Below are 13,640 nucleotides of genomic sequence, written 5' to 3'. Positions count from 1 at the left end.
AACTTTTTATTGTTAAGTTATTGTGAAAACTTCCTTCACAAAAATCGTAGAGCACATCGATACGAGTTCGTGGACATGCGGCACAAGAAAATCAGAGATCATATGAAAATGTTATGGTCAGCAGAAAAACCTTCTATTTTTGGTAATTCCTATAAATAGAAAAATTCCGGAAAAAATTTCATAATTTTATTTTTGAAAAATTTCCAAATCCGGAAACCTCCAAACTCTCTCCAGAAACCCTAGACCAGACCCAACTTTTCCGCCGTCGTCCGACGTCTTTCGGCCACGCCACTACTACAGACCGACTCGCCTCCTCTTCCTCGTCCTCCTTAACGGTCTGGATTCTGCATATTCAAGCAATACGAGGCGGATCGAGGGCCGAAACTTACAGCGGCACTGCCCTGGTTAGAACTTCTAATTTCGGTGGTGGTTTGGCTCGAAACTTACCGGGGTTTGAAGCTCTTCTCTTACTCGTCACATCCATACTAGCCTTGCAACTCGATTTGAATGGTGGAGCTCCGATTTCTGATTTAAATTTTTTGGCTTTCGGCAATGATCTAGGCCGATCAAGGCTGAATCGACCTTAGCTCCAGGTATGAAAGTTGTTTCTCTCATCAAGATCTTCATTTTGACAAGTTGGATCAACTTTCTTTTGATGTTTATGTGGCAGCGCGTCCGTTCACTTTTAGAGCTTCTTTTTCTCTGCTATCTTCTACTCGTCGATACGAGCATGTTGATATATTATTGTGCTATGTTGTGATGATTTGAAGAATGTTAGGTTTAACGTAGTTTCGGTTTATTCGGGTTTCGATTTGTGAGGATCCGACCATTGGATCTTCGTATAATTTTGACAAATTGATCATAGAAGTGTTCGGAAGACCTTGGGAGGTCTTGGGGAAAGTTTTGTACTAATTCGCGAAATCTTCGGTTTTTGGTTCAAGTGCACGATTCAAACCGTAAGTTGAAACTTTATTTTACTTAGATGTGTGACGCAGTGTGTTCTGTACGTTATCTCATCTATGAGAAAATATGCAGCGGGATTTTGAGGTGAGTAAATCTCACGAGGTTCATTTATGAACAAATTTCATTATTATTTTGGAATTATTTGCTAAATTGTGAAATCGTGTTCGAAAATAAATATTTGATTTGAATTATATGAACTTGATGGTCTACGATTCATGAGCAAGTTAAAATGAAGTTTTGTTATAAAAAATGATTTTATTGGGTTTTGTGATTTGTGAACTATAGTTGGTATTAGTGACATTCCTGAGAGGATGACTATATAAATATAAATATATATATATATATATATATATATATATATATATATATTTATGTGAAATATATATCTTGATGGTGTGGTATTATGGTGAGGATAATATTTGTGATTTTGTTCATGATATTGTTTTGAGGCTTTACTCTTTGCGGGAAACAATATATTCTAAGATTTTGATTTATATTGTGTTTAAAGATTGCTTTAAGTTGTGGTGTAACATTTTTGGGTCATGTAGAACCTTTTTAAATGTTTTCTGGTATATGGAGACCGGGTGTTATAGTAGTGATTGAGGCAAGTATATCGGGAACCACGCCTTTGGCCGGGTGAGTGGTTACGATTAGTTAGAGCTCTAGTCTGTCTGCCATTGTATCTCATGGGGGTAACGACGATGTTACATGCGACTCATGAATACGTATTTTTAAAAGAGAGTCTCGAGTGCAGTCTTTCTTTATTGTCCATGAGGGACTTGGTTTTCATATTTAAATTGTGCGTTTCAATTTATATGATTTTGTTACTTTAGTGACGTGTGTTATCCTTAAGAGGTAAGGATGCCGAGTTTTGAAACAAATCATTATTGTGTCATTGTTTTACTTGAGTTGAAAGGGTGATTTTGTGGAGTTAAATGTTGTTGCTTTAGTTTATTCTTAAGTTGAGAAAATTATTCATGTGTTAATTGAGTCATTTTATTTGAGTTACTCATACAAGCTTAAAAAGGTTATCAGGTTTGTTGTTACAACCCGGTGCACCCTATTTAACGGTGTAGAGGTTAAACTTGCAGGTCAGGGCAACCAGGGTTGAGACCGCAGCTTGTTGTTGCAGCAGTGTTAGGTTTAGAACCTATTTTGATTATTACTGTTGTTTGTAGTATGCTCCTTGTGAGCGTTTACATAGTACTTTGATGTTTTCAAATTATTGTGTAAACTCTTGGTAATGTAATATGTGACTCTAGAGAATGAGTCGGTAATGACATTTATGGGCTCGGTGTGTTTTGTTACTTAGATTAAATGAAAAAAAAATTTCTAAGTATTTTGGGTGAATTTTTTTTTTTTTGAATAGAAGTTGATTGTTATTCAATAACCAACAGCCAAAAGGCCATAGCTTACAAAACTTACATAAGAATTCCAGCAAGAAAATCCGGTAAAACCTATCTAAGCTATAGCAAACTAATTAAACATCATTGGGTAGCTCACATTTAAGCAAGCCTATCCAAGAATGATAAAGTTTCGCCTCCTGCGGAAAGAAATCATTCAACTAGCTCTCACTTGCCAATCACGCAATTGTGGTACAAGCAAGAAACTAGAAACGTCATAGAAGGCTCATAGAAACTTAATCATACTCACACAGGCTTAATCCCTAATCATAACCATTAAACAATAAACAGCTCCTTCCCTGACGAGTTGGAGCTCTTATCCACACCTGCATGAATACCTTCATCTCGTATCTGAATACGTTTGCGTGGACGACCCTTTTTCTTTGGAGCTGGCCCCACATAAATCGGAACCTCCACCAACTCACCCAGCTGAAACTCCCGAGGTATAATCGCCAAACTAGGTTTGAATTGCCTCTTTCTCACACCCAAAACCATAGAGTGTTTGTCACCAGAAAAAGGCCCAAGAGAGCCCTCCATATGTGCCCTATCATCATTACAACCCGGCCCAAACCTCTTCAACCCTGGCCCAGTAACAGAATCCTCCTTTGCCCCATTAGCAGTGAGGCCCAGCCCAAGCACTTGCAGCCCTGGCCCAGTCAACCCAGTGGTCAACCCTAATTCAAAGTTAGGGTTTCCCGCCGGATTTTCCGGACAAATTAACGCTGCACTCGCAGCAGCCGCCGATCCCTCCACCGTATGGTCCGTATCCACCGTCACTACAACTACCTCCGGCACCAACAACCCCGCCGACACCGTATGGGTCATTCCCAGCCCACTGACCGCCGCCACAGAAGCCGGCGAATTTGGCGCCGAAACCAACCCACGATCCACCTCCAGACTGTCTCGGCCCGACACTTTCAGTGACCACGCCTCCATTTCCAGCCTCCGATCACAAACACCACCTCCATGCCCGAAGAAACCACATGCCATGAAAAGCCCATGGCACTTCTCGTATTGAAGTTCTACCAACACGGAGACCGTAGGCAAAAATTCGAACTGCCGCCGCGCCCAGATCCGCCGACGAACATCATGGATGACACGGATCCTTTGAATCGTGTCCTTCCGCTGCACCGCCCCCTGATCAACCCGAACAAAAGTCCCCAACGCACGGTCGATCAAAGACAGCGCCTTCTCATTGCGCATAGCTATGCGCAACCCTTTCACCGCCACCCAAACTTCAAGAAGATGCAGCGGCGCCTCCTCAAGAGCTGAAACGCCGTCATAGTCTGCCAGCAGCAACATAGAGTTGTTGTGAAACCATGGACCTCCTGAAAGAACCCGGTTTTTCACCTCCCTATCCTTGAATTGGAAAACGAAGATATCCTCCTCCTCCTGCCGGATCAGAACTCTCTCTCTCTCCATCCCCAAACGTTGGAGATCGCCGCCGAGAACGACGGGATCACCACCTCCTTCTTGGACAAGAGCCGGCCACATAAGTAGAAAAACGAGTCGTGGATCGCATCCTCTCCTCCAACAAGGCTCACAATGGCCTCCTCAGAAAGTGTAGGAGGAGTCATCGTCTCCTCCTCCATCATCTCGCAAACTCTAGCAAATTGGACGGCTAGGGCAGTGAAACACTAGCAGAGCAAAAAGCCGACTTTTTTGTTAATTAGATAGTCTGATAATAAGAAGCTTGGGGATACCTCTTGTTGCTTTCAAGTATTTTGGGTGAATTGTTGAGTCATCGCGTTTCGGATTTGAATTTCTTTATTTGAAATTCGGGGTGTGACATTATATGCTTTTGATTGTTGTCTCTTCTTGGTTCTTTAGTTATCCATGATACCACCATTAATAAAAAAAAATTGGATAAGAACAAAGGAAAAAACTCTGGAAAAAAAATCCCAACAAATATTTTAAAAGGTGAGCCTTGAGGCTCGTCTGAGGCTTAAAAGGCGTGAGGCGTCCATGAAAATGAGTGTGTTTTGATGCTAAGGCGACGAGGCCCCAAAGGCGTCATGCAAGGTGCCGAAGGAGCATAAGGAGTGGCTGAAGAAATCAAAAGCGAACGCCCATATTTTTTTTTAGTAGTTGAATTGTGATCTAAAAATGTATCTGTTAATGAAGGGGTCGTGTTATGAATTGGAATGATAGATTAATAGTTTTACTCTCCCATTCAACAAGGGATGTGACCATCTGGATAAGGTAATTAGTTATTCCCGTTTGCATTTGAATTTATTTCTCAATGACTCCTATAAAACCTGCGCCTCTATTTCTATTAAGAAACTTTCTTTTTCAAATCTATTTTGTTCTGTTAAGTTTTGAATGTTTAAATTGATATAAGTTTTGATTGCCGATAGGGCTTTGTTTTTTTTTCTTGATATTAATTGTTGAGCACCTGTTCTGTCAAGTTTTGAATTGTTGGCTCTCCTGCATTCTATTTTGTTTGAGGTATTGAATTGGATACTTGTGTCCGTGTGTCTTGTCATTTCAGGGGGTCTGACTTCTCTAGTTCCATATTGTAGCACTCTAGATTAGAATATGAGTTCCATGCATGAAGAGCTGATATAAAATTTTAAATAGCATTGTGGAATGCCACTGTTGCACTACACCAGCAAGATAAAAACGTATTGTATTTTTGATAGTTTGGTGTGCCAGATATGCATTTTTGTTAAGCACTTATTCTGTTAATTGTTAAGCAGTTTTTCTTAATATAAGTTCTGTTAAGCAAGTGTTGTATTGTTTAAATTGATATAAGTTTTGAAATTGTGTAGTGCAGGAAAAATGAGTTCTACTAGTGGGATAACAAAGAAAGATCATTCTTGGAGATGGACTAATAATATTTTTTTGGTTAGTCTTAATGATTTATATATAAGAATAATAATTGCATAAATATAGGTCGTTTATATGAAAGGCTTATGCCTTACGCCTCAAGGCGATCGCCTTATTGAGGCTCTCCCAAAAACGCTTTAGCTACACCTCATCCTTTTAAAACATTGATCCCAACTAGCACTGGCTTGCTCACCTTCGAACCCATAGATTCCTCAAAACTGGCTATCACTGGCTAGCTCGCCTTTGCTCACTCAAAACCAAGACAATTCAAATCTTAATTTTCATCATATGGGTTGGAGTGGTTAAGAGTTAAGAAACCACTGAAATTATGACTGAAATGTACATTCCTTTGGATTTAGGGTTAATACAAAACAAGTAAATCAAAGTGATGATCTTTTAGACAAATCTAATATGTTTAGAGTTTAGGGTTTAGGAATGACCGTCTCATGGCTCCGAAGCACCAAACTACCCTCGAAAGGGAATGAGCCAAGCTCACACCGACTCCGGAACCAAGTAAGGTCCGGATAATCTGGGAAGTACCCCGGAACAACCTCCAAGAGACATGAGCTCCGGCTTAAGCCCAATCCGCAATGGATATGGATGCAGTCCAACAGATGAATGCCGTCACATTCTGAATAACCTAAGCCCAGTGCTAAGGCCCAACACTCAATGTGGAATAAGACAATCTCATTCGAGTCCATTCAATATAGACTAGAAGACTCTGAAATGAGTCTGACATTGTGGTGACTTACACGCTAAGTCTGCTCAGCGGAAGACAATCTCACCTAAACCTCTACTGCGGCTAAATCTCCAAGGGCTCTGATCTCTTTGAGATCTTATCTCATTCCAAAAAATCTGAACTTGGAAGATACAGCAAGCCCATTAAGGTTCAGTGTCTTCTAGGGTTTTTCATCCGGCATGGTCATTATAAATACACTCCATTCTATTTCACATTAGTAAGTTAAGCAAGTGATTCGAACTCAACTCACTCCGCATGCACGAACCCTAAGCACTCTTATTCTCAAACTGACTGAACCGTCAAAGCTCCCCTTGGCCGGTACCACTCGGGTCCTCTCTCACCCAAGGGTTTCAACTGTCTTCCCCCTACTATTTCAGAGTTTTTTTTTTTTACCTCTCTCTTCTTATCTCTTTTCGAGCTAGAGATCCTCGTATTCAAGGTCTACAAGCTCATCCTCCTCCTGAGACGACATTGTTTCACCGCTATCGACATGCGCATCTACATCAAGGGTGGAGGTCACACTTCTCAAGTCTACACCATCCTTTAGAGCATAACCTCTCATGTCAGTTGCTGAAATCTCTCCCTTCACTCTGATGTTTGGTTTGTTGATTACTTTCTCATTTGTTTACTAAAGCTATATTTCTGAAGATCTTCATCTCAAATTAGTAGTCAAGTTTCTACTCACTTGACTTTCTACAGCTCTTGCAAATTTCTAGATTATCCGATAAGATTTGAAGAAATACTTGAAGAAATGTTCTTTCCCTAACTCTTGTTGCAAGCTTAATTGCAAGACTAGATCTTTTTGCTTACACCATTTTTGGCAGATTTGGGTAGAAAAAGATGAGTAGAAAGGGATTTGACAGATTTGGGAGAACTGCCAAATTTGATAGACCAAGCCAATCTGCCAAATTCACATATGTCCACATAGGAATTGGCAGATCTACTACAGTTAGTTTCCTCAGCCATTTTTTGCTATTGAACCTCCACCCCGTCATTCAGCAAATAGGTTAGAGTTGCTCTTAGCAGCTTAAAGTGCATAGATGTTGAAGTTGATGGTGTTGTTAATAAATATCAGCACTTGACGAAAGGGCTTTTCTAAAAGTAATAGCTTTAGATATAAAGACTGTTAAATGACCAATTTATATGAAGAAAAAAACTAATTTACCATGATGATCTCTTGTTTCACGGGGTAACTGATGTAGTTGGTGATAAGTCAACTAGACTGGCTTTGGTACCTACAAGACAGAGAAGTTCAAGGAGATGGTCGAAATGTACCAATAGATAACTCTCTGATGCTTAAGTCAGCTACGAGGTGATCAGAGAAAGAGATCTAGTGTTAGATAAAGTTGACTTACCAGTGATGAAAGGAGATGCTTATTTATAGGAGTCTAACTTGAGGACGTCATCACCTTACTTGATGTGGAGTCCTAAATTTAGGGCATGTCGTTGTGCAATTTGGGAATATTTCCTTTAATCGGCCTAGATGTGATGTGGGCATGGCCAGCGTACTTTGAGATCTGTGAGGGAATATACTTGCCAGCTTGTCAGAGGCATGATCAGTATAAGCTATTGGTTGGGAAGCTTTGAAACCGAGTTCAAAAGCTAAAGTTAGTAGATCAAGATGGGATCTAGTCGGTTTGGGTTGTGGTCCTTATAATTGGCCTGGTTGGTAATGTTCTGTGAGATTGGGCCTGAGGTTCAATACCGTGGATACCACTCGGTCTTCCTTCCTATCAACATTGTCAGTCGGGGTGGTTCTTCGTTCTCACTGAATTGGGTCAATTTGCTCGGCTATGGAATAGACTCTACTCAAGAAGGGATGTCTATTCTGAGTCGTGAGGGTGTGATAGTAACATCTCTCAAGATAAAACAAGCGAGCAACCTCTTATTGTGAATAATTGATGGACTCAATATGATGAACTAAGAGTCCGTCGATTTTTATATAATTGATGATAATAGTTAGACCTATATATCAATGGACTGGATTTAGAATGGATTGACCTAAAATCATATTGATTTAGTAATAAAACATATTCAACCCGACGCAATCAGATAATTCGGCGGATCATTAAAGTTAAATTCAAATATGTGTCCCCATGATTAACGAATATTTGGTCCACTAATCCGATTCATATTTTTTTAGTAAAAATGTCAATAAACAACTGAGAATGTTAGAATTGAGAATGTACAACAATTAGTCCGTGAGTCGAATGCAAGACCTTTCACTTACGGAGTAAGCACTAATGCATAGACCAAATGATATTGGGCAATCATTCCATTTATTATATTAAATATTACTAAATTTTTTGATAAATTGTAAATATTATATATATATAGGTCCTTATATATATGTGGCTATACACGGAAATACTCATTAGTTATGTTTTTGTGATGTAAAACCGCAATTCCTATATAATGGGGCTAATGAGAATGAAACACACTTCTACCTTTCTCATATTCTTTCTTTGTTCTCGCTCTATTATTCTCTAGGTTATAACAAGTTATCAGCATGCTTTGCTCTTTGTTAGTTTTTTTTTTTTTTCTTCTAACTCTATGATGATCTAAGAGTCATTTTGTGCAACCTTATTACTTTTCACCAATACGCTTGATCAGGGGCGAAATTCAAGGGGTGGTGAGTTGCCAACCTCAATTTTTTCACCAAGCCAGGAAAGCTTTTGTGGTTTGAAGGTTTTGTAGGATTTTTTTTTTTTTTGAAAAAGGCGTAAGAGGTTGAAGATAACGTGATAGTGCTCTTGATTCCTTTATCATTGTTTAATTTAACTTACTATACATTGTAAATATATTTTACCACATACATGATTGAAGCTTGCAACAATCATGGAGAGATTCTCATCAGGTAGAGCATCTAAAATATGCTTCCTAGGACTTATGCATGTTGTACTCTTTTTCTCCTTAGACCATGGTTGTCTTTATCTCATTGAGTTTTTGTTAGCAGACAAGGTATTAACGATGCAATATTAAGTGCGTGCGACACCATATATCATTCATTGGTGGACATCCAAGGGGGGAGTGTTGTAAATATATATATATATATATATATATATATATATATATATATATATATATATAGATGTGCACTTGAATACTCATTAGTTATGTCCTTGTGATTTAAACCCAATGAGAATGAAACACACATTTTTACCTCCCTCATATATTCTCTCTCTATTCTCTAGTTTATAAAAAGATATTTAATAAACTTTTAGCTCAATACACAATTGAAAAAAATATATGCACGAAAACTAGGGTTTTGAGATCTAGCAGCGAGTCTAGCGACGCCAGCCATCGGGCTCTTCTCTTCTCTTTAAATGTTCGAGGCGTAGTTCCGATCTATGTTGGATTCGGCTGGTTGCAGTCGACTGTAGGAAGTTGTTGGTTCGAGGTTTGGCTACAGCATTTCAGAGGTCACGCAGAGAGGTTGTCGTGGTGGTCGATCGAAGGTGATCTGAGGGATTGGTTGGAACTGGGAGAAGCGTCAGAGTCGATATCAAGTGTCCTCATCTCAGATTCCGACTGGCTGTGGTTTATTGCTTAATCGAGAGTCGGTGTTGGCTAACTGGCAATTGACAATATAGGGCTATTTCAGCGGCTGATGCTGTGGAAAGGGAGGCCGCCAGAACCATGCCGGCGGTGGAGACGGAGTGGTAGAAGAGGCTCAGTGCTTCTGCTAGTTTTTCTTGGACTTCAGCTTGGGCCTGTGGGATTGGCCTCAAGTTTGGGCTGTTTGGGCTGGCTATCTGGGATGTTAAGGAGGGTGCCCTGCCACCCTTATTTATCACTTAGTGTTAAAGGTAGGCCTGACCTAAGAGGTGGACTTTCTTGGGCACTTGGGTCATTATGTGATCCATGACCAATCATTTTCGGATCAAGACTGCTATGGGAGTTGGTAATTATTTGAAATAAGATTGGAGTTTTTGTTAAAGCGACTTATAGATAAGGAGTTGCTCCTATTTGTTTGCTAGGAACTGACTTTCTGTTAGTACTGCAACTGCGCGCCTAGCCAATAAGGATGCTAGTCAATGATTTTGCCATAGAAGACACTGGGTTTCTTTGTTTATAAGTTCGCTAATTTTAGCGAGCTCATCCTCGACTTGTAATGAGTTTGTTTGCTTAGAATAGAGTTTCCGGATTCTTGCCAGCTATCTTGTTGTAAGTACAGATAGACTCTAGCCATTGGTAGTTGCCGGCTATCGATTCTAATGATATCAATTTCTTTTTCAATAAAATAAAATAAAATAAAAATACACAATTGAAAAAAATTAAACAATAGTCAAGTATTTAACAATTTATAAACTTTTGAGTTTTTAGCTAATCTTCTTGTCTAAACCTATTAATAAGTATTATATATATATATGTGTGTGTGTGTGTGTGTGTATATAGATAAAAAATATAATAATTTATTATTATAAAGATGGAATTGTAAACCTGAAATTTTATAAAAGAACTTTGTGCTTGCAACAAACTGTAGAGAAGTAATCAATGCAACAACAGGGAAGAAAACAATAGCTTGCTCATAGATAAATTATTTTTAGTTGCTAACACAGTTAAGGGGTCTGATCAATCATTAATTCAAACTCAACTTCTGCATACTTTGTAATATTAGGAGAAAATTTGGTCTGACTAGGGTTTTTTAGTTTTCTTGTCCGGTGGTGGCTCCATGCTTGGGTGATTAGAAGGACTCGCTGGCTTTCATTCATAGGGGATGGCGGCAGTGATTCAATGTTTTCTCTAATTTGGTTCAGAGTACGATCGCCTCTAGTTGTGTGGGCAGGGTCTAAGCTTTCAACAACGGATGGAACAGTAGGTTTGGGTTTGTCGCGTGCTAGGCTTGAGTGGCCTTGGTGGTCTATTGTTGGGTTGCAGTGGATATGGTGGGAGGCTAATGATGGTGTTACCGGGTTTCTGATGGTTTAATAAGAGCAAGTCCACCGGTCCTTCCTTGACCGGCCTCCACATAGATTTGGTGAGGTGGTGACCTTCAAATACCAAAATCTTCCTTCCACCGGGCCTTCCTTGACCAGCCAAAATTTGGCTTTTCTTGACCCAGTCCAAGAAAAAGGCCAAGCTGATGACATATTCCTTGACCTTTCTTCCCCGGTTGCCAGCTTGGCCCAGTCCCTATTGTGGGTGATGTCAGCAAGTTGGGTGAAGAGAGAGACATGCATGTAGCTAAAAGAGTGGGGTTTTGGTGAGCACGTGGCTCAATGCTATTGGCTTCTTCTTTGAAACCAATCTTGGGCCGTTGGTTTTAATTAAAGTCTCCATCCAATGGCATTCAATTAATATGCTTGCAAATGTAATTAAAACAAACAGGTTTTTTTTTCTTAGGAGAAAAACTAGCTATAAATGGTAAGAAAATTAATTTTAAAAAAATCTAAAAATTATAATAAATTCTCTATTTCATTTTTAATTCAAATGTATTTCAAAAAATTCTTTAATTCTAAATCTTTTTAATAAGTTCTTAATTCAAATTATATTTCATAGTTACACCTTCCTCCTCTTCATATAGCTCTCACCTTCCAAATTTGTTTATATCCAATATGACATTAATTATCCATAAATCTCCATTATTAACATCTATTTACATCAAATCTATTTCAATTTTCCAATTTAAAAAAAAAAAAAAATTCAATGAACAGTAAAACTGACTGGTCAAGAAACAAACGGGTGGAAACTCATGTCCAGTGGCAGTGAACAGTTTCTTGACTGGTCGACGCCTTGACTTTTCGACCTTGACATTTCTTGATTACGGGTGGAGTTGCTCTAAGGGGGTAGGGGATTGTTGGTGGGGACCCACTTGGAGTCTTTAGTAGGGGCTGTTAAGATGGCAAGGGTGATGGGGAAGGTTTAGTGAGCGGTCGGGATGTTGGTTGATTTCGGTAGGGTGGTTAGTAATTGGAAAGCTATTGCAGTTTAGCACTAGCAACACTTGTTCTTGCTTGGCGGTGAGGTTTGTTTGATTTCCGATGTCATTTTTATGGGGAAAGGCATATGCTGGTGACAGTTTCTTTTGATTTTTTAGGGTTTTAATTTCTATTGGTTTAGGTCTAATAAGTTCCTTACTTTTTTGAGTTAGGGTTGGGTTAAGTTGCAATGTCATGGTCATGGCATCCCCAGGGACGAGTTGAATTACTTTTTCGAGTTAGTGTGGTTAGAATATGGGCATTTTTAATTTATGGTCAATATAACCATATTGGTGTTTTGCAAGGGATAGGTTATAAGTGTTCTGTTTGCTTCCAAAGAAGCTAGTTATGCCTCGATTCTTTATCCCCATGATTTTAACTGTACTGCTTATTTAATGAAATTTCCTTCTTTCTAAAAATACATGTAATGGATAGACAATATATTTTAAGTAAAAGAGCAAGGTAAGAATTACTAACCAATATTCGTTATTATTGTGGCGCAAACTACAAGTTGCACTAAGAAATATCGAAGAGTGAATTTTGTCCAGAGTTCTCGATAATTTTCGTATAAGCATCTAGAGTTCTCTGGAGGTAAAACGCTTACACTTTTCAATTCTCAATAACACAATAAACATCACGCCATTTTAGTGCTACTATATTTTGGTTAGTATCAACAGGTCAATCTTATTTGACTCTCAAGTCTTGACTTGGGCTCCATTTGATTTTGTAGTTTAGGGAATAAAATCGCTTTACTAGACATTTTATGTAGACCGCGTGTTTGGTTACGGATAATACGGTGTGTTAAAAATTAATTATGGTTCACCTTCTGCAATTTCAAGAAGTAGTCAAGGACCTGCTTTCTCAAGACCATGGTTTCTTACAATCTTGAAACCTTCCATCCTGCACGAATTATGGGTTCGGTTCGTGTTTTCTTATTGTGTACACCAACTTCAATATTACTCAAGGGTGCGGAGTTTAAATGAGAAATTTATCTTTGATACTCAGAAACAAGCTATGAGTTCTTGTCCCAAAAAAAAAAAAAAAAAAAACTCATGAGTGTTCAAGTAAATCTCTATTTTGTGTCTGGCCCAAACTCTAGGTTACTTGACCTAGTGGTAATAGAGTTTAATTAGATAATCTCGGAGAATCTTAGAGATTCCTATTCAATGTATGATTACCTTTCCTTGTATCATTCAGACTCTATGCATTGTAATCATCTATATAAAGAGGCCCCTATTATCAATGAGAATACACAGCGATTTTCTCTCAATTCCAGGTTCTCTAAAACAATGAGTAAAAAGTTTCCTCTAATTTTTTTTTCCTTCTAAAATTTCAAAAAAAAAAATCTTTTTAATTACAAAAAATAAATAAAATTAAACAACTCTTTCATGAATCGAACTCAAATGTTCCCACCTCATACTCTAGACCAAACATTAATGTGCTTCTTTTTCTTTTTCTTTTTCTTTCTCTTATTCTTAATTGAGGATATCCTAGTTTTGTACCTCATATTATAATTTTTTTTTTTTTGAGGTAAGTGTGGATTTCATTAACGCATGCTAATATGGCCATTACATATCCTTCTGCTGCCTTCAACTAGACATATCAAGAAGTTGTAGAAAGAGAACTACTGTGATACATAGAGATAGACCACCTATATTTGAACTAACCGCTCACTTATTTAAAAGTGAGCCTATAAACTATGGAAAAGATAGACATAGCAAATAGGCTCCTACCACAACCATCTATATTTTTTCTTTGCCCTTCAAGCTAGGGCTTGGGGGCTTA

Source organism: Rosa rugosa, chromosome 4 (genome assembly GCF_958449725.1).
Source record: "Rosa rugosa chromosome 4, drRosRugo1.1, whole genome shotgun sequence".
Lineage (NCBI taxonomy): Eukaryota > Viridiplantae > Streptophyta > Magnoliopsida > Rosales > Rosaceae > Rosa > Rosa rugosa.
Note: the sequence above shows the minus strand (reverse complement) of the source record.